Source organism: Piliocolobus tephrosceles, chromosome 14 (genome assembly GCF_002776525.5).
Source record: "Piliocolobus tephrosceles isolate RC106 chromosome 14, ASM277652v3, whole genome shotgun sequence".
In the NCBI taxonomy this organism is placed as follows: domain Eukaryota; kingdom Metazoa; phylum Chordata; class Mammalia; order Primates; family Cercopithecidae; genus Piliocolobus; species Piliocolobus tephrosceles.
The window spans coordinates 41,729,990-41,751,074 of record NC_045447.1 but is presented as its reverse complement, the minus strand read 5'-3'; the positions used below and the strand labels follow the sequence as shown (position 1 = coordinate 41,751,074).

General features: G+C 44.0%; 1 protein-coding gene across 2 annotated transcripts in view; it reads left to right on the top strand.

Moving 5' to 3' along the window:
* Nucleotides 1-14,667: 14,667 nt before the first annotated feature.
* TDRD7 (tudor domain containing 7) overlaps nt 14,668-21,085 on the top strand; it is an 80,732-nt gene continuing 74,314 nt past the window's right edge. Inside the window, exon 1 of one of the 2 annotated variants that reach the window (XM_023203133.3) lies at nt 14,668-14,886. The gene's annotated coding sequence lies outside the window, so the exon portion shown is untranslated. The remainder of the gene's footprint in view (nt 14,887-21,085) is intronic. The other variant, XM_023203134.3, reaches the window with a different exon arrangement.

Genomic DNA, 21,085 nt, shown 5'->3' with positions numbered 1-21,085 from the left:
CCTCAGATGGTTGAAAAAGGGTGAAGGAACTCCCTGGGGTGCCTTTGAAAAGGGCACTAATCCCATTCATGAGGTCTCCACCCTTATGACCTAACTATCTCACAAAGGCCCCATCTCCTAATATTATCACATTGGGAATTTGGCTAACAACACATGACTTTTAGGGGACATAAACATTCAATCCATTGCAACTTCCAACATTTAGTTACAAAAAAAGTGCCAATTCCCTCGTCCTTGCTGTTTCCTATGTTTCTCCCTCCCTTTCCTTGTCCTTCTCTGTCCCTCCTCCTCTCACTGCCTCTGCCACAGTCCTCTAACTGAGGAAGCAAATTTTCATGTCAGGAGCTATCCGACATAGAGGCCCACATGACAAAGAACTGGGAAACACCCAGGCCAACAGACAGAAAGGAACTCAGGCTTAGTCCAAACTGGTTCTGCCAATAGCCACATGAGTGAGCTTGGAGGCAGCTCCTCCCACAGCCCAGCCTCGGTTGAGACCACAGCCCCAGCTTCCTGAGAGACCTTCAGGCAGAGGCACCCAGGTAAGCCATGCCCAGATTCCTGATCCACAGATTGTGAGATATTAAATATTTGTACTTTCACATTGCTAATGTTGTGAGAAGAATGGGTAACTCACCTAGTCTCCTAGGCCCCAGGATCTGGCCCTGCCATCATTCCCCTCCTCTCCCATTCTCTCCTCCAGGGCTCCCCCAAGCTACACTCCCCAAGCCACACTGGCTCTTTCTTTTCTTTCTTTTTTTGAGATAGAGTCTCACTCTGTTGCCCAGGCTGGAGTGCAGTGGCGCGATCTTAGCTCACTGCAAGCTCCGCCTCCTGGGTTCATGCCATTCTCCTGCTTCAGCCTCCCAAGTGGCTGGGACTACAGGCACCCGCCACCACGCCCGGCTAATTTTTGGTATTTTTAGTGGAGACGGGGTTTCACCGCGTTAGCCAAGATGGTCTCGATCACGTGACCTCGTGATCCGCCCGCCTCGGCCTCCCAAAGTGCTAGGATTACAGGCATGAGCCACCACGCCCGGCCATCACTTGCAGTTTTAACCATTATCAGTTTTAGATATAAACTGAATGTTTGTGTCTCCCCAAATTCCTGTTTTAAAACCTGTCCCCCAGTATGATGGTATTTGGAGATTTGACCTTTGGGAGGTAATCAGGTTGTGAGGGTGGAGCCCTCATGAATGGTATCAGTGCCCTTACAAAACAAGCCACAGAGAGCTCCCTCTCTGCCTTCTGCCATCTGAGGACACAGCGAGAAGACAGCTGTCTGTGAACCAGGGAGTTGGCCCTCATCAGATACCAAATCTTCTGGGACTTTGAGCTAGGACATCCCAGCTTCCAGAACTGTGAGGAATAAGTTTCAGTTATTGATATGTCATCCAGTTTTTGGTATTTTGTTATAGCAGCCTTAATGGACTAAGTTTTATTTTGGGTGGATTCATTTTACTGGTAATATTTATTATGAGGGACAAAGCATCCTTGGGGTGAATGCATTGTACTTTAAAAATTTACAGATACTCAATTTTGACCCAGCTTTTTAGGGACATGTTGCTTGCCTTAAAAGCTTCACAGCTCTCAGCCCCTCCCTGCCCCACTTATGAAATAGGAAAGGATGTTCTCAGATTTACTTACAAGGTACAAACAGATGAAAGCCAGCACAGTGGTTCCAGTCATTCTGATTGGGAATCGAAAGCAGGGGTCCCATTCATATATCCTGATTTGGAACCAAGCTTTTTTTTTCTCTCTCTCTGTGAATGAATAAACAGTGAGAAAAGAGGGGCTGTGATAAGTAAACAAATGCCCCATTCATCTGAAAACAACCCCATCCCTTCCTCTCTATCTTGGCATTTACTGTAGAGAGAGAGCACTGTTAATTTCCACAGTTTTCATTCTCCTCTTATTCTTATGTGCAGATGCTCAGTTTTATTCAGGACAGCAATTTACCAAACTAAAAGACTAAAGTTCCCAACCTCTCTTGCAGCTAAGAGTGACCTAAGTTCAGGCCAATTAGATGTGTGACCACAGTGTGGTGTGGGACTCTGGGGAGACTGCTCAGATGGAACTGACCCAGCTGGTAGGGCCCCCTTTGCCCTGCCTTGCCTACTCTCTGAAATGCAAACATGGTGGCCAGTCGAGGCTGGAGCTCCAGCAGCCACGTTGGACCATGAGACCGCATTGAGGATGGAAAGCACATACAAGATGCTAGAACAGAAACACATGATTCAGAAACTTCTGCAGTGGTCAATTCAAGGTCAGTATGGATGGCCTGTCTCTGTAAAGTATTGATCCTGGGTGTGTCTGTGAGGGTGTTGCCAAAGGAGATTAACATCTGAGTCAGTGGGCTGGGAAAGGCAGACCCACCTTTAATCTGGGTGGGCACCATCTAATCAGCTGCCAGCACAGCTAGAATATAAAGCAGGCAGAAAAATGTGAATAGAGAGACTGGCCTAGCCTCCTAGCCTGCATCTTTCTCCTGTGCTGGATGCTTTCTGCCCTCTAACATCAGATTCCTAGTTGTTCAGTTTTGAAATTTGGACTGGCTCTCCTTCCTTCTTAGCTTGCAGACAGCCTATTGTGGGACCTTGTGATCATGTAAGTTAACACTTAATAAACTCCCCTTTATATATACAACTATCCCATTAGTTCTGTCCCTCTAGAGAACCCTGACTAATACATGTCACTATTATTTTAGGGATTCTAGTATATGTAGCCATATTGAATGTTAACCAAAGTATGAGTTTTGACATTGCTCATTGTGTGACTTTGGACAAGACACCTACCTTCTCTGGGACATATACATCCCCATGTGCCTAGTGGCAGAGGTAGATATGTGGTCTACATGTATGATTCTGAAATCGGGTGCTTTTATCTATCTGACATCCAACTCATCTTCTATTGGAGACAGCACCTCAGTTTTTTCTTGAGGAACTACCCCTCCCCACCCTCACTCTTAGTGCTTAAATGAGACTGACACCACTTCTTGGCTCCAGTGGTGAACATGTGACCCAGGCCCCTGCAAGTATGGGAGGCACAGAGCTGGCTGCATGAGACCAACCTTGCCTGGGGATTCCTTGTGTACTGCACTTGTGGACAGAGTGAAACAGGAACTCACCAGCATGTTCTCTTCTTGGTCCAGACACAGGGCCCCTGGAGCATGCGTGACCATGGGCACTAGGCCTGGTTGTTATATGTGGTGTCCCTCAGCATCTACCTGAGTTAGGGAGGCTTCTTCACCATATGCACCTGAGCCACCCCACCCTGACACCCTGTCTTGCGTTGATGGAACTTGACACTGCATCCCCACTGAGCACACTGAGGCAGTTTCACATCCAACCCTTCACTATACATTTGGGAAACCGAATTCTCAAAAGAGATAGGGCCTGGCTTAGACCACAGAAGATGCGCAGAGTCTAGAAGGTAAGGGAGGGCTCCAGCTTCCTAGGCCAGTGCTCAGCCTCCTCCCAGAGGGAAAGAAGAAAGAGGTTGGAGGCAGCTCTGTTATGGGTCAGTAGCATCAGCCCAGGAACTCAGGGCATGAGCAGGGCAGACATAGGGCTCCCTAAGGGCCCCAGCACAGCAGTGAGAGGCCAGGGCCGGGGTCCTCAGGCCACTGGTCTGGGCACCTGGAAGTAGGATGAGCCTTACCTCCTAGTGAGACAGAGACTGTGGGAGAGAAAGCCTCCATTTCCTCCAGTATTAATTGCGGTGCTTGGGTGAGTGGCCCCAAGGGTTCCACATACTCAGAAAGTGTCTGTTGATATGGCTTATCCATCAGTGCCCATCGTGCTCTGAGACCCTGGGAAAATGCTCTCCACTCCCTGGACATCCTTCAGAGCAGAGAGAGGTGTGGGGCTTGGGTGATGAGGGCTTGCTATAGGGCAGAGGGTGCCAGAGCACTGGACGGGAATGAGGCTGGTCCTTGTTGGATCCTGAGTCTGCATTTGGAAGTAGGGGGAAGCATTGCCCTGGCCGAGATAAGGATGCCTGACACCAAAGGAAGTGGAGGCAAAAAGCGGTCAAGGGAGGCTTCCGAGGTTCCTCACACTGCCCTTGAACCTGCAGACCTGCTTCTTTGCCTCCTGGAGACCCCCAAAAAACCACTGCCTTAAGGTCACCCAGCTGGAGTGTGTGACTTAAGTTGAAGCATTCTGGCCTGGGGCTGCAGTGCTATGGCTGGCCACCAGGAGGCGGTCAGACTCCTGTGTCCACGGTGCCCACTATGCTTTACCAGCAACTGGGGCCAGGGAAGAGTCCTGCAGAAGTGATGCCTGCTGTCCTCCTTCTTCAGGCCTGACTCGCACCTTTTATTTGTATTGATCATCTCCATAGTCTTAGCTGGTCAGAAGGTGGGGAGGTGGAAAGTCTGCGATCCTCCCATTTATTCATTCAGCAGCTATGCCTGAGCACTCACCCTGTGCAGGTGCCCCAGTGGGCCCAGCATGCTGTGCTGAGATCAGCCGAGTGGTCCCTGCTCTCCAGGAGCTCACAGTCTGGAGGGGAGATGAACAAAGGCATGTGAAAGAAAAGAGCAAATGCTGCAGAGAAAATGAAGTAGGGTGCTGAGAGGTGGGGCTGGGAAGTCACTGGGTGGGGCTCAGAGGGGCCTTACATTTATGCTATGAGCAGAAGGACCAGAGGGAGCCAGCCCTGCACACATTTGGGAACAATGTGTCAAGGAGAAGGCACCATTGAGCAGAGACTCCCATACAGAGGTGGGTTTGATAGAGGAGGTTAGAAAGAGCCAGTGTGTAGGCTGGGTGTGGTGGCTCACACCTGTAATCCCAGCACTTTGGGAGGCCGAGGCAGGTGGATCACCTGAGTTCAGGAGTTTGAGACCAGCCTGGCCAACATGGTGAAACCCCATCTCTACTAAAAGTACAAAAATTAGCCAGGCATGGTGGGGTATGCCTGTAATCCCAGCTACTCAGGAGGCTGAGGCAGGAGAATCGCTTAAACCTGGAAGGCGGAGGTTGCAGTGAGCTGAGATCGCACCATTGCACTCCAGCCTGGGCAAAAAGAGCAAAACTCCATCTCAAAAAAAAAAAAAAAAAAATTGATATTGATAAAAATAACTTCAAGCCAGGCCTAGTGGCTCACATCTGTAATTCCAACACTTTAGAAGGCCGAGGTGGGAGGACTGCTTGATGTCAGGGGTTTGAGACCAGCCTAGACAACATAATAAGACCTTGTCTCTACAAAAAAAAAATAAACATTCCATCCACTGCAGCATCCTAAATTTATAACAGTATAGTTTGAATTAATACCAACTTAGCTTCAATGGCACACAAAAATGCTGCTCCTATACAGTTCATCGCCTCCTACCTTTATGTTGCTGTTATCACAATTTATATCTTTTCTTCCCTTGAGACAGGGTCTTGCCTGTTCCTCCAGGCTGGAGTGCAGTGGTGTGATCATAGCTCACTGCACCCTCAAACTCCTAGGTTCAAGCAATCCTCCCACCTCAGCCTCCTGAGCAGCTGGGACTACAGGCATGTGCCACTATGCCTGGGTAATTGTTTTAATTTAATTTTTTTTTTTTTTAGATACGGGGTCTCTCTACATTGCACTGGCTGATCTTGAATTCTTGGCTTCAAGTGGTCACCCAACCTTGGACTCCCAAAGTGCTGGGATTACAGGCATGAGCCACTGTGCCTGGCCATAAATTACACATTTTACATGTGTGCCCATTAAAAGATTTATAATTACTTTTCACACATTTGTCTTTTGAACCACATAGGAAATAAAGAGTTACAAACCAAAAATGCAATAATACTGCTTTTATATTAATCTATGCAGTTATCTTTACTAGAGATCTTTATTTCTTCATATGGCTTCAATTTGCTGTCTAGTGTCCTCTCATTTCAGGCCCCAAGGACTCCCATTAGCATTTCTTATGAGAGCAGGTCTAATGGCAATGAATGTCCTCAGATTTTATCTGTGAATGTCTTAATTTATCCTTCATTTTTGAAAGATACCCATTTTTGAAAGCTTACCCTAACTCCAGCAAATCACACCAGGAATGTGGGCTGCCACTCCTAAGGCTGCACACACACATAAACACACACACACACACACACTGCTTTGTAAATAAAGCTCCCATAATTACATGCCTGTAATCCCAGCACTTTGGGACTCCAAGGTTGGGTGACCACTTGAAAGATAGTTTTGCCAGAGAGAGAATTCTCCCTTGAGTTTTTCCCTTCAGCACTTTTTCATTCCACTGCCTGCTGGTCTCCATGGTTTCTGATGAGAAAGCAACTCTTCATCTTATTGAGGAGTCCTTGTGTGTGATTACTCATTTCTCTTTTTCTGTTTTCAAGATTCTCTCTTTGTCCCTGACTTTTGACATTTTGATTATAATATGTCTTGGAGTGAAGCTCTTTGAGTTTATCCTAGGAGATTGTGGAATTTATCCTTGGATGTTTGTTGAGTTTCTTGGATCTGTAGATTCATTTCTTTCATCAAATTTGGGACATTTTTCAGTCATTATTTCTTCAAATGTTCTTTCTTTCCCCACTCTCTCTATCCTTTCTGAAACTCTCATATTGTAAATTTGATTCACTTGATGGTGTCCTACAGGGCCCTTAGCCTCTGTTTACTTTCATTTATTCCTTTGTCTTCCTGCTCCCCAGACTGGATAATTTCAATTTCCATGTCTTCAAGCTCATAGACACTTTTTTCCACTTGCTCAAATCTGCTGTTGAATGCCTCTAGTTAATTTTTCATTTCAGTTATTATCATTTTCATCTCCAGAATTTCAGTTTGGTTCCTTTTTATTTCCATTTATTTATTGATATTCTTTCTTTGTTCATATATAATTCTACTGATTCCTTTTAGTTCTTGTTTATAGTTTTCTTTAACATATTTTCATTAAACATATTTAAGGCAGTTGACTTAATGCCATTGACTAATAATTCCAATGCCTGGTCTTTCTTAGAAAAGATTTCTGTAAACTTTTTTTTCTGTGAATGGACCATGTTTTCCTCTTTCTTTGTATGTTTTGTAATTGTTTGTTGAGAGCTAGAGATTTTAAATATCATGTTGCACTAACTGGATATCTAATTCTTCAATGCCTCAGAGATTTCTTATACTTTATGAGGACTGGGTCATCTATTTATTACTTTTAAAAACTATTTTTGCAAGATATATATTGTTGTGTGTGGTCACTAAAGGTTTCTGTTCCATCATTTCTGTAATCAACCAGTGACCTGAAAAAGATTTCCTTAAATGTCTGGCTCCCAAAAGACGTGGGGGTGGGAGTACAAGTATTGTCTCTTTAAATCTCCAGGAAGCTGCTTCAGCTTATGAAGGTTGAAACAATGACTGTCAGCCTCTGTGCTGGCCCCTCAACAATCAACAGCAGAAATCAGCACTCAGAACACAAAACCTAATATTTGAAGGACAAAGTCCTTATTGCTTACCCTAGCTCCAGCAAGTCACACCAGGAATGTGGGCTGCCACTCCTAAGGCTGCACACACGCACACATACAGACACACACCCACATTTCATTGCTTTGTAAATAAAGCAATTACAGTGATATTTACAAGTGAGCTTATAGTTCAACCTGTAGTGTACAAAGGGAGGAAAATACCACATTAGTGCTGACACACCGTATCACTCTCAGATTAAGAACCACATTCTTAGAGGAAATCTCCTGCACTATCTCACTCCAGCCGGCAGCTTGCTAGCTCCCCTTAGCCAACTGCTAGCCCCCAGGTGCTATACTTTTCTAATTATAAATATAAAACATCCTGTTTTAAGGAAGTTGCTGCTGAGAGCAAGGAGTCCAGTTTTAAATGAAAAAGACTGTGTGAGGCGATGAGAGAGAATTGGGAGGAAGATGAAGAAGACTATCTCTTGTACCTATGGTAGGGGAAATACAATTTGGGGCTAAGTAAACTCCAGAAAGACCCCCGAAAAGAATGATTCTAACTTCCTCAACTGGTGTGAGCACTAGGGCAAGTGAGGTAATTTTGTGGTGGGGTGATGCAGAATTCTAGTAAAGATAAATTTGTGTATCCCTATGTCTACTAGTGTAAACAAGAATATCCTGCTCAGCTTCTGTCTGGGTGGAGGTGGCTGTTGGGGGATTTCAAGTAGCAGTATTATCTGACCCAGCACCCCTGTTTTATGACAAATATTTTGTAATCTCTTCATTTACTTTTCTGAAGTGAAATTCACAGATAAAAATAGCATTGGAAAATTCACTGTATAGTAAAACTGTGAGGAAAATTTGTGTTTATATATAAGGCAGAGGTCTGTCATCTACATAGATGACTGGCACAACATCCACATGTTGGTTGAGACAAGGGAAACTTCTCTGATATGGCGAAGTACCACAAGCCATCCCAGCCCGCCCACTCAATGCCAGGAGGTGCACCTGATCTTTTTGACAACCAAAAATAACCTCATAAAAGCACAAAACAAAGCGCCCCAGGCTTTGGGGGGAGGGGGTGTGTATTGGGGCAGAGCCCACTGTCTCAAGAGTGGTTGAATACCTATAGGGAGTGGTTATTTCCCAAAGATAACCACTGATGTATAGAAATTGACCAAACAGCCCCAAGAGAAGGCTCTTTTGCTACTTTCTGTGTTCACTTTGCCACATAAGGGAATCCGAGGCTAGAAACAGAGCTAAAGGGCTCTGGCGTTCTATGCAACCTCCCAATTTAACAAAAGGTCAAGTCCTAAATTATTTATCCCAGGGAAAGCAACTAAGGGGTAGTGATTCTTCCTGTATAGTACACTTCTAATCGGAGCCCACACTTCTCAAATACCGTCTGCTTCTTTGATTTCAGTGTCAGCTCACCTATACTGAGCACCTCCTCTGCACCCATGTAGTTTCTTCTCACTGCCTCCACACTTCCTCACCCCTAGCAGCTATTGCAATATAATTATTGTGCCATCTGGTTTATTGACTATTACAGAATCAGTCATATTGTGGTTGATTGCTTTGCTTAAAATATTAGTTACCTCACCTCCATGCCCCACCCCACAGCTGGAGCCCTAAGCCAGCTAACTCTTAGTAATATCCACATCCTTGGAATCATTCTTATGTGGGGGTCCCAAGACTGAGCTATATGAATGACCTACAACTCAGGAGAGGGCAAAGGTGACCTCTTAGACAGCCAAGACCCTCCTCTGTTGGTTCTATGACCTTTCTCTACACAATATCCCTTTAAGCTTTCATTATCCCCTGTTTTCCAGTGTGCTGTGGCTGTGTGGCCTCTAAAGCTTTAGTGATCAGTCCCTTCTGGGGATTAGGCCCTTTCAGCTGACTCACCTTGGAGGGCTTTGTGGGCAGATTAGGGGGTTTTGCTTGATCAGCACATCCTTAGCTTTACCAGGGCCTGGATTTTAGCAGGGCTTCGGCAATCTCTGCCTTTTGTTTTTTGTTTTGTTTTGTTTTGTTTTGTCTTTTCTCCTTACTCAGTTGAAACAAATGCAGTTGTCTAGAAATTCCTCTGCATCTGTTCATGAGGCAATTAAAGCTGATGGGAGAGGCAGTGATTATGATGTTAATGATTAACCAAAAGTAGATCTGTCCAAAGATTCCTTTGGTCATGGATCTATTTTTCCTGACCTTATGTAAGCAAAAAGTACTCATGTGGTTGACAAGTTCCATCTGTATACATAATTTTGAACATGCTGTAGTTTAGCTTCAAATAGGGGTATTGTTAAAATTATTTGCAATTAAATAACTCAGCAACCAAAGATGAATAAAATGTAAACTCTTTTCAAGTTGTTCACAAGGGAGATGAAATATAAAATCACTTGCTATGTTCTCTCTGCTATAAATATATTTAAGGAACAAAGCATTCTAGAAGCTCAGCTAAAGGAGCAATGATTGTCAGGTGGGGGATTCGAGGAAGGCTTCCTGAGAGAGGAACTACTCCAGACATTGAATAATGTTATTACCAAGTCCCTGCTGTTCATTTAATAGATCATAAACTGATAGAAATGAAAGTTTTGTTTCTGGTTTTTGTTTTCTTTTTGGAGTCAATATAGAGAAGAAGGGAAGTGAGATGACAGCACCTAGAGGTATATCAAGTTGTCACTCTAAATTTTGCAAGTGACAAAGCTGCCTATGGTGGCTGTAAAGTCTGAGAGGCTTTTAGAGAAAGGATGAGGAATGTATTGTTCTTGGGCTGTATTGCAAAGCCTAAAAGAACTATCAGGTAAGAAAAAAACAAAATGAACTACAGACATGCTCCTGGACCATGCTTGCTATCTCACCTTCATTCTAAATGGTGCTTGCTGATGAGAGACAAAACAGAGAAAGGACAGAGATTCAAGTCAACCAATAGTATTGGTCCTGCCTGTTTTATACAGGTATTTTGGTGTTTGCATCCAATGTGACACTCTCCAAACGTACAGGCTCCCCAGGTGTGGATAAAATGCATGAAGGGCTTTGGATGGAGGTTTCACACTGGAAATATATCCATCTTTCTCTGCCAAGGATAAGCTGCCAACAAAGCTGTCTTCCTTCTCCATACTTGGGCCTTGATTTGCACTCCCTTTCCACAATAACCTCTCTCTTGTCTCTGGACAGGCACAATGACCTGCCAGGCTTCTGCTTAGTGGCCAGCTTTCACTAATTCCCCCTCCCATCTACCTTTCCTACCCTAAAAGCCACCTTAAGCAGAGTACCAAGGACCCCTCTACAGCCCTTGAGGATGGGAAATTATGCCTGCCTCTCTTAAAAGAGATCTAGATGCTCCTGGCCACTGCCCCTGTTGTCCAAAGATATGCTTGGGCTTTTGCAGAGGAAGAATGCCTTCCACCTGAGTCCTGTTCATCCCCCAGGATATACACTTTCCTCTAAGGAAAGTTTTAACAGGGGTTCACAGTGGAGTTTTAAGGACTCCAAATCCTCTCTGAGAACATACATCAAAATTTGCTTTCATCTATTCTGACTTCCCTACAAAAGGGTAAGAACCATTGTGCCTACAGAGTAACCAGTCTGTGCCATCTCTGATATCTCTTAATTCTCCTGAAATACAATTATATCCAGGGTATGGGGTGAATTCTTGAACTCCCTGGGCCTTGGACCACTTCACTAAGACAAAAAAACCACAACGTCCTAACCTGCCCTTGCTCTGGCAGATACCCAGGCACTTCTGAGAACCTCCTGATGTCTTGGACAAAAAATCTACCTGCAGAACAGACACTTTACCCAAGAACACATATGAAGGGCCAATAAACACATGAAGAGATGCTCATCATCATTAGTTCTGGGGAAATGCAAATTGAAAGCTCAGCATGCTGTCCATATACATCGACTGGAATGGCTAAAATTAGAAAGACAGGCAATACCAAGTATTGGAGAAGATTTAGAGCAACTGGAAGTCTTTTTTTTTTGAGACGGAGTCTCGCTCTGTCGCCCAGGCTGGAGTGCAGTGGCGTGATCTCAGCTCACTGCAAGCTCCGCCTCCCGGGTTTAGGCCATTCTCCTGCCTCAGCCTCCCGAGTAGCTGGGACTACAGGCGCCCGCCACCTCGCCCGGCTAGTTTTTGTGTATTTTTTAGTAGAGATGGGGTTTCACCATGTTAGCCAGGATGGTCTCGATCTCCTGACCTCGTGATCTGCCCGTCTCGGCCTCCCAAAGTGCTGGGATTACAGGCTTGAGCCACCGCGCCCAGCCGGAAGTCTTATACATTACCAAGGAGGGAGTAAAAGTGGGAGTACAAAATGGTGCAGCCACATTAGAAAACAGTTTGACAGTTTCTTAAAAAGTTAAGCGTATACCTATCCCACAATCAGATGTTCTATTCTTAAGTCTTTATGCCAAAAAACCACATCACCACACAAAGACCTGCATGTGGTTGTTATTACAACTTTATTTATAATAGCCCAAACTGGAAACAACATAAATGTGCATGAAATGTGAATGAATAAACAAATTGTGATAGAGCCATGCAATGGCTTACTATTCAGCACTAAAAAGGAACCAACTACCGCTATGTGCAACAACATGGATAACTTTCAAAAGTGTTACGCTAAGTGATGAAGTCAGACACAAAAGATTACATCCTGCATGATTCCATTTATATGATATGCTAGAAAAGGCAAACCTATGATGACAAAACTCAGATTAGTAGCTACTAGGGGATAAAGGTAGGGGGAGAGAATTAACTGTAAAGGGGCACAGGAGAAGTTTTGGAATTATGAACTAATCCCATATATTGATTGCGGTGGTAGATACACAATTAAAGACATTGGTCAAAACTCATCAAACTGTACATTTAAATAGGTATTATATGTCAACTATCAATAAAGCTGGATTAAAAAAAACTACCTGCACAGCTTCATTTTTCTTTACATATAGGACAGTCTAAACACGGAACATCTTTGCAAGGATAAAGGACCTCAAACTTGGGTTCAACTACATTATTTTATGATTTATTCTACATATTAGACTCCAAAAAAATTTTTTTTTAATTTCCTGCTACTACCAGCACTCTTTCCTTTGGCAGCTGCTTTTTACATCTTTCCCTTCTAAAATGTGGAGCCACAGGATGTTGTGAGCACTGCAGAGACCAAATTGGGGTGCCTGTCTTTTAGGTCTGTCTTGGCCCATTCCTGCTGCTATAACAAAATATCGTAGACTGGATAATTTATAAATAATAGAAATTTATTTCTTACAGTTCTGGAGGCTTGGAAGTCTGAGATCAAGGTGCCAGCAGATTTGGCATGTTGTGAGGACTTGTTCTCCTCTTCAAAGATGGCATCTTCTTGCTGAATCCTCATACAGTGGAAGGGGCAGAAGGCTCCCTTACGCCCCTAAGGGCACTAATTCTATTCACAAGAACGAAGCCATCATGACTTGTCAAAGGTCCACCTCTCAACACTGCAGGAATGGGGATTAGGTTTCAACATGAATATTGTTGGAACACAAATATTCAGACCATAGCAAAGTCTATTAAAAATCCACTGCAATGTTTGGAGTAGACTGGAGGGGAGAGAACAGAGAAAGACATCTGAAATAGACTGAAATAGAGCAGAGGAGATGCAGAGAAATTCCAGAGAGAGACATTTAGGCAAACTTAGTCAGGGACCAGATCTGGAATACAAAAGAGAACAGTGTTCAAAGAAGAACCCTGTTCAAAAACCTTAAACAATTCCCCACTGCCTTTGAGGAAACATCCAAGTGTCTGAGCGCTGGATACCAGGTTTTCCAGATTTACTTCTAATTTATCTTTTTATTGCCTACTGCATCTTTTCACTGACTCAAAAGCTCTATAAGCACAGGCTTATCCACGAAAATTTGTTATTTAACAGCAGTTGTTCAATATGTATTAGTTGATTGTCCATTCACCTTCTGATGGATGTTTGTGTTTTTTCCATTTGGGGCTACGGCCAACAAAACTACCACAAGCATTCTTGTACAGGTTTTTGTGTGGACATATGCTTTCATTTCTCCTAGGTAAATACCCAGGAATGGAACTGCTGGGTTGCGTGGTAGGTTTGGTACATCCCTACAATACCAATCAGCAACAGAAAGACATGAACTATTGATACATGTAACAACATGGATGAACATAATTTGTTAAACAAAAGAAGCCAGGCAGCCCCCCAAAAGGATAGTACATACGATTCCATATATACAAGTTGTATATATAACTCTAGAAAAAGCAAGCTAATCTATAGCAACAGAAAGCAGGTGAGCAGTTGATGGGGCAAGGGACAGGGAGGGACAAGATATAAGATTACAAAGGGTCACAGTAAAACTTTTTTGGGTGATGGATATGTTCATGATTTTGATTGCAGTGACGGTCTCACAGTGATATATATATATATATTTATCAAACTGTACATTTTAAATGTTCAGTTTATTGTATGTCTTATACACTGCAGTCAAGCTGTAATAAAATACCAGTTGAATAAACAGCAGGTTCCCAGTAAATGCATATCCGATGGTGCAGAGAAGCGCTCAATATTGGCTGAAGGAATGCAAAGCAGGTGCCCCATAAGTGTTGGTGGAGTTAATGTGCAGAAGAAATAAGTATTCACTTATTAGGTGTTCAATGACTTTAGAATGAATGAATAAATTTGACAGATATTTATCGCTGATCGTGTGCTAGGCACTATTCTAGGCTCTGGGAATAGGTTAAGGAACCAAACAAAAATCCTTGTGCTCACAGAGCTTTAATTTTAGAAGGACAGCAGACAATAAAAGCCTAAGTAAAATACATATAGTGTGCTAGATAGGTGCTAAGGAGAAATAAGGTTGAGAATGGGGATAGGGAAAGTCAAGGAAGGAGGTTGACATGTTAAGAGACTGTGCCCACCGTCATTGAAAGGGTGATGCTTGAGAAAGGCCTGAAGGATATGGGCTGATAGAGTGTGTGTCTAGGGCAATAAAAAGTAACTGCCCCAGATGTGGAAGAAAATAATGTGCAAGAGTTGAACTGTTTGGAAGGAGGGTGAGCCCCATAGGAGGAGCCGCCCACGCCCCCTGCTGGGTCCCGGCTCGCTCGGCCAGCGCGTACCTGCGTTGTCCACCAGGAGGCGCTTCCGCACCCGCCCCGCAGGCGTCTTCCGCCGCCGGCCGGTGCGTGGGCACGCGCAGAAACCGCTAGGCGGCGTCGGTTTCCTTTCCCACGCGCGGACGCCGGCGTGGGCAGACGAGACCGAGGCGTCCGCGCGTGCGCAGAGCCGAGGCCAGGCTGCCCTCGAAGCGGGGCGGGGCGAAGCGGGGCGGGGCCGAGCAGGGCGGGGCGGGGGCTTGAGGTGATTCCCGAGCCGCGGGGCGGCTCCAGCGGTGCGGGGAAACCGAAAGTGGGCGGCGGCCGCGGCGGGGCCCTTGGCGGAGACTGAGGCGGGAGCTGGGCCCAGAGGCGCGGGGACGGGCCGTGGGCCCCCGGAACGAGGTGAGCGCAGGTCCTGCGGGCTCCGGACGCGACAGGTGCCGGGCGACGTCGGACGAGATTTCGGGCGGGCGCGGCGCACCTGGGTCACCGGTGGGACCGCGGCCGGGGCCAGAGGCTCCAACAGGCTCGGGGCCTCTTCCCTGCAGCCGCAGGGGATTGCCCCGGCCACGACGCCTGGGAACCGGGCTGGGCGCCGGGGGAGTTGGAGTTCCAGAGCGTTGTGTTTTAAATCTCTGAAGGGACCCCGCTCCGGGCCGGGCCGGGCGTTCACGCGGGAGTCGGAGGGAGCCTTCTGCTGCCTCTAAAGCTCTGTGCCGTGGGGGAAATGCACCAACGGGGTGTGGACGCGGGCGGGAGATGCGGACCAGGAAGTGGTTCCCGCTACCGGAGCGACAGGCCGCAGCCGCCGCCCCCAGCGACGGATGTCCGCGCTCCCCTATTTGAACCCAAGTATTTTACGCTGCGAACTTCTCTTAAAGGTCTCTGTAATCTGGAGACGAGCCCCAGGCAGGCCGCTCAAGTAATGCAGGGCACACATCCCCATTTCTCTCAAACCAGGAGCACCCAGTGGGTGCAGAGCACCCAGCTGGGAGGGAAACATGGATCCGTGAATAAGTTGTCTCAACTTTCAGCAGCATCCCCCAGCAGGGTCACACTCTCAGCCTCAGCTTGCTAGGAGGGAGCTTGGAAGCGGCACATCTTTCTGCTCCCATTCACTTGAGAGGTATAATATAGTTCCATTAACAGCTAAAGGTACCATTCTCAAATAATTTCTAAGAGCAGGGAAGGGAAAAAACCACTTTAGGACAAGTCCTGGCCCAAAAGATTTCTGATAACCGCCCAACCAAACCAAACCAAAAAACCACAGATCCAGTTCATGAACCCTCCTACCAACACCTCTCTGCTCTCCAATCGTGCAGGTGAAAAAAAATGCAGAGAATGTTCTCTCTAGGGAGATATGCAACAGCTTAGTAGGAGAAGTAAAACTTAGACCCAAATCCCTATCTCTTCCTGGGCTGCCTTGATATGCGTGAGTGTGTTGCATACTGCAAATAATGTGAACTTTGCAGACCTGAATTGAAATCTGGGCTTCTCATTTTACAAATTGTGTGATCTTGAACAAATTACATGCTTTCTCTGAGCTTGGTTTTCTGTGTGTCAAATAGAAATATTTGGCTTACTTTACAAGGCTTTTTCAAGATAACCACTGTATATCCTTTGCCTCATAATAATTGCCAGGCAGTATTCACTCTCTTCCTCCCAACAAACTGTCCATGTTTTACATAATTGGATTTTAGTTTTTTGAGGGCAGGGACACAAAGATCTTTATGTTTCCTGTATAATATAAATTGGCACATGGTGGATATTTTTGCATTTCCAGTCAGCTGACATTCATTGAGCATCAGTGTAAAGTACTGTTCTGGGGTATAGGGAATTGCCCCTGAGGCCAGCTGGATTAGAACTCACATCTCCTGTGCCCCAATCCAGGGCCGTTTGGTGGCACACAGCCTCCCTCTTTGGTAGTTACACGGTGAGACTGTGAGGCGGCAGTTGGCATTGCCTTCAGATTTCAGTCTCTGTGGATTGAAAATGAAATGTAATCCCCTGCTAATGCCCTTTTAAGTGTACAGGTTGAACATGACTGAATGAACTATTGTATTTTGCATCAACAGATTTTAAACTCCTTGAAGAACCCCTCCTTTAAGTCTGTGCAATATAATCTAGTTGGATGCTTAATGTGAATATAAAGAAAAAATACCTTATAATCCAGCTCTGAGTGCCTAATTTGTCTTTGTCAAGTGCTGTTTCAAGAATTGAGATTTGACGTAGAGTGCTTTGCATCTGGACACTTTCAGAGGAGTTCCTTGGTGAAATTTTATATTTATGTGAACCATTGTTTCTTTGTGCCAAACCTGCTTCTTCCTCCCTCCACTCCCAGCTCTGTACTTTTGAAAGCTTCATTCTTGTCATTATTTCCCTCTAAGCCAAATATGTTTACAGTTTTGTCTTTCAAACTAAAAGTAATTAATTTTGCAGTTTTTAGTTGAAGACGTATATATGCCAATCAGAACTTGATCAGTACAAGCTACCAGTGTGACTTCAAAGTAAGCTTGACATTTTAGCCTGTGCAGCTTTGTCATGACTAAGCAAACTCGGTTTTCGTTAGATATTTGGACCTTAGTTCAGCCTTCAATGAATCCAAGGAAAGTTGAGAATCATGGCTCTTGCCACCTTTCTTCTTTGTGAAAAAAAGAGACCTGAAGTGACTTGTCACGGGTAATCAGTAGCAGAACTAGGATTAAGACACAAACTCCTTACTAAGCCACTTTATTATCTCAGGGTTTTTTCCTGTAGTATGTAGACTTATGGAAATCCCTTACTTACATACATTCATGGTATGCAGTTAAAATGCACGAATAATTTGGAACTTGAAATCACAAGAATAAAAAAGATAACTCCCTGAAAAAAACTCTTAAGGAAGCATTCCATCACCTGAGGGCATTAATCATCTTTTTTCCTTTAAAAACTAGTTGGTGAGGGAGTAATTGAGGTGGTAACAGACTATGATTAGAAAGAAAAGAGCATTTTAAAGTGTTGCAAGATGAGAAATCCTTTATTGGGTAAAGATCTTAGGAAAAAATCTTCTCTCTGAAGCTGAGTGTATTGATTTGTAAGATAAGGAGCTTGGGTTAGCCTGGATGATGCCTACAATGTTGCAGCACAGACATTATGGGACTTTAAGGTCCTGCTGTTGCTAAAATAGTGTCTTCAAGAAGAAGGGCAGCTAGTGATTGGAAGTATATGCACTAAAGAGATATCCAAATACTTCAAAATTGAACTTCTAAGTAAAAGAAGCTAAGAGAGATTACTTGGTGTTTTCAGTTTACCCTAATAATTCTTCTTATTTGTTTTAAGATTTAGTGCCACTCGACAACTTAAATTCATGACATGAAAAATGTAGTGAGGAAGATGAATACAGTTGGAAATAGTTGAGCAAGAAGAAATTTAGAAAGCATAAGATGGAAGTCAGACTAGCTCAGCTAAAGGCCTTTGACACCAGTAGCTAGAGGAAGCAGATAACACGCAAATGACTGAGCCAGGGAGGATCAATCAACGGTAGAAGGCATTTATCTGGGATACACCAAAACCAGATTCTTCAGAATAGGACTTTCTTGGGTCATTTTCAAGTATAGTAAAGAGAAAAGCTATGAATTTACAAAATGTGGTTTTGAAGTAGAGTGAGAATTATTTTAGCCCACTTAAATTATTTAAATTTTGTTTCCCTGAAGATTGTCATCACTTTCCCCAACTTCCCACCCCACTTCATGTGCATTACTAGCATCTTGGATACTTGAGATTAATTGGGTATAAGCGAAGAAAAAAAAGGAAACACGAAAGCATACAAAAGATACTCCCAGCTACTCGGGAGGCTGAGGCAGGAGAATCACCTGAACCCGGGAGGCAGAGGTTGCAGTGAGCGGAGATTGAGCCGCTGGACTCCAGCCTGGTGACAGAGCGAGACTCCATTGCAAAAAAATAAAAAATAAATAAAGATGTTAAGTGCAACAGTTAGCAGTTCTTCTGGATTTGGGTGCCACACTCTTAAATTAGAACGTGACAGTTCCCTGTTTCATGCCACTTAAGGGCTAGTCATTAAACATGCCCCAAGGTTGCTGTCAGTGTTTCCTGAGTCAAAATTTACTCTCAGAAGCCAACTCCATCCATCAGGAGCAACTGTCTGAAAGAAAGTCCTAGTTTGGAAACCAGAAACTGGGTTCTTTTGATTCTGGCCATAAAGGTATGTGAGAGCTGGAACAATTCCCTTGGGCCTCAGTTTCCTTATTTTAAACTGAAGAGTTTGGAGGAAATAGTGATAAGGTGCCCAGTAGCATTCTATGCTTCCCCCAGTTCCCCAGTCAGAGCTGGGCCCACTGTCCCACGCTGCTTTCCTAACCAGGCAGGGTCCAGGGACATGGTGGGATTGTGGTGGCAGGGAAGCTGCTCCTAGACCCTTGCCAAAGCAGTATGTGACTTTCTGCCTACAAGTTAGGTAAGAAATCTTGGAGGAGATTCCCTGGCTTTCTTACCAAGCCTGCCAGTTCGTAAGTGTGTTAATGAGGCAAGTAAGAAGATCTGGGCAAATGCTGATATTTCAAATTTAATGCCGTACAAAATGTTTCTTCAATATACCAATGCTTGTGTCATTGCACTCTTAACCGTTGAATGCATATATTTACAGATTGTTTCCCATTCACACCATGCTTCTAGGAAAATTTTTTTATTTAGTAACTGCTGACTGCCAAGCATTGTGCTAAACACATATAACTACTTTTGATGCTTTTATTCAGAGAGGCCGGGAGGAGGAAAACAGTGAGAGAAGGGAAGTAAAGATCAAGTGCAATCTGTCATGGCCAGTTTCTCCTTGACTGAGGGTATTTGCTAGCTGACTTTGGCCAGTTTTTGAAATCAAAAGTGCTGTAATTTAATAATTCCCCAGACCCAGTTTTATTTTACTGTGCTGCTTAGGAGTCTTGTACAGCTCAAGCAGCCACCATATTGGCTAGGGACGCTCTTGGGAATTTTCACCTGAGACGCCATGGTCTAAAACAGAAGATGGACAATTTCATTTCTCCCAGCATAGCCTCACTTGTGGTCACCTGGGCTTGCATAACATTCTTAGATTCACAAAATAACAATAACGTGAATTCTCCAAAACTTATTTATCACAGTACTTTTAGAGAACAGAAATGAGGGGGGAAGAGGAAGAGAGCTGAAAGATCAAAATGGCAGCTTTAAAAAGTTAAGAAGCCACTTTAGAAAAACTTTCAAACTTAATTTGTTCTGGCCTAAAAGTTTGCCTTTGGGACACTAATAGTTGAAATTCCCATGATATGCTTTATTTTATGCTTCTAATGGATGATGTCTGAGATATTAAACTTCATTTTTATAGTTAGAATAAAGTATTCTTACATACCTTGAGAGTATAATTGCCATCTTCCGAAAGTTTCAAAAAAAGTCATCATGAGCCAAGTAACAAAACTCAGAGCATTTGCAGAGTGATATAGATTAGAAAATAATGATGATTTTTTTAAAGCTTACACTTTCTTTTTCGTTCACTGCCTAAAGCGATGTTGCTAATGTGGGAATTTAAATCAGACTGGCAAGTCATGCATTTGAATACAATCACATTTAGCCTTCCAGGTTTTACTGCATTTAACTGCTTCTCACCAGCTTTGAGACCCACAGTCTTATACTCCAAGGGATTCCCCTTCCCTTCAAAATGTTGTTTGCAAATAGAGAGTTATAGTCTTCCATGAAAGATAGCATACTTTAAATAGGCAGACAGGGCGAGGGAACTTAATTTATACATTGCAACCATGTGGGCAAGCGTTGATTCTCAGTCTCCTCAAGTATGAGGCCATTTTTTGTAGCTTTAGAAAAATTTTGTGAAACCTCATACATTAGTAGTTGTACTTGCAGTATACATTGGTCAATTAAATATATAACTACCAAAAGCTATTGTGAATTTAATATCAGTTTGTGTTTGTGGATCTCAGCAATGTCTGTACACTCTTTGAAAAACAGGACTATAAGTACGTGTGAGACATTTACTAATATTCAAGCCATGCCTGCTGCTTGTCAGGATGTGGGGGCTCCTTGCAATCATGCTGTGGCCCTGACTGGGGCTAATCTGGCTCAGAGTGGACAGGCTCAGAAATAATCTGCTTGATGATTCTCAACTACAGTTTGGTGTTGCGATTGGCTGTCTCATTCAGTTTATAAGAATTGTTAATATTTGCAGAAAATTTTTTAGTAACTTAAATTGGATTCAGAGTTATGCCTTTAATAGCCCACGTATGTTGTGCTGTATTTTAGTGAGTAGGAGAGAAAAGGAGTGGTGTTAGGTAGATGGAGAATTTCTCACTCATTCTTTCAACAGGTATGTATTGAGCTCTTGTGGGCTAGGCACTAGGGATTCAGCAGTGAACAAAACAGATACAAATCCTTCTTTTCATGGAGCTTGCATTCAAGTTGGGGAGAAAGACAAAAACATTAAATGAAGAAGAATATTGGATGGTGATAAGTGCTAAGGAGAAAATCAGGGAAACTGGCATCTCAGTTTTGATTTTGAATAGGGTGGCCAGAGAAGGCCTTACTGTGGCGGTGACAGTTGAGCAAATACTGTAGCTGAAGGAGG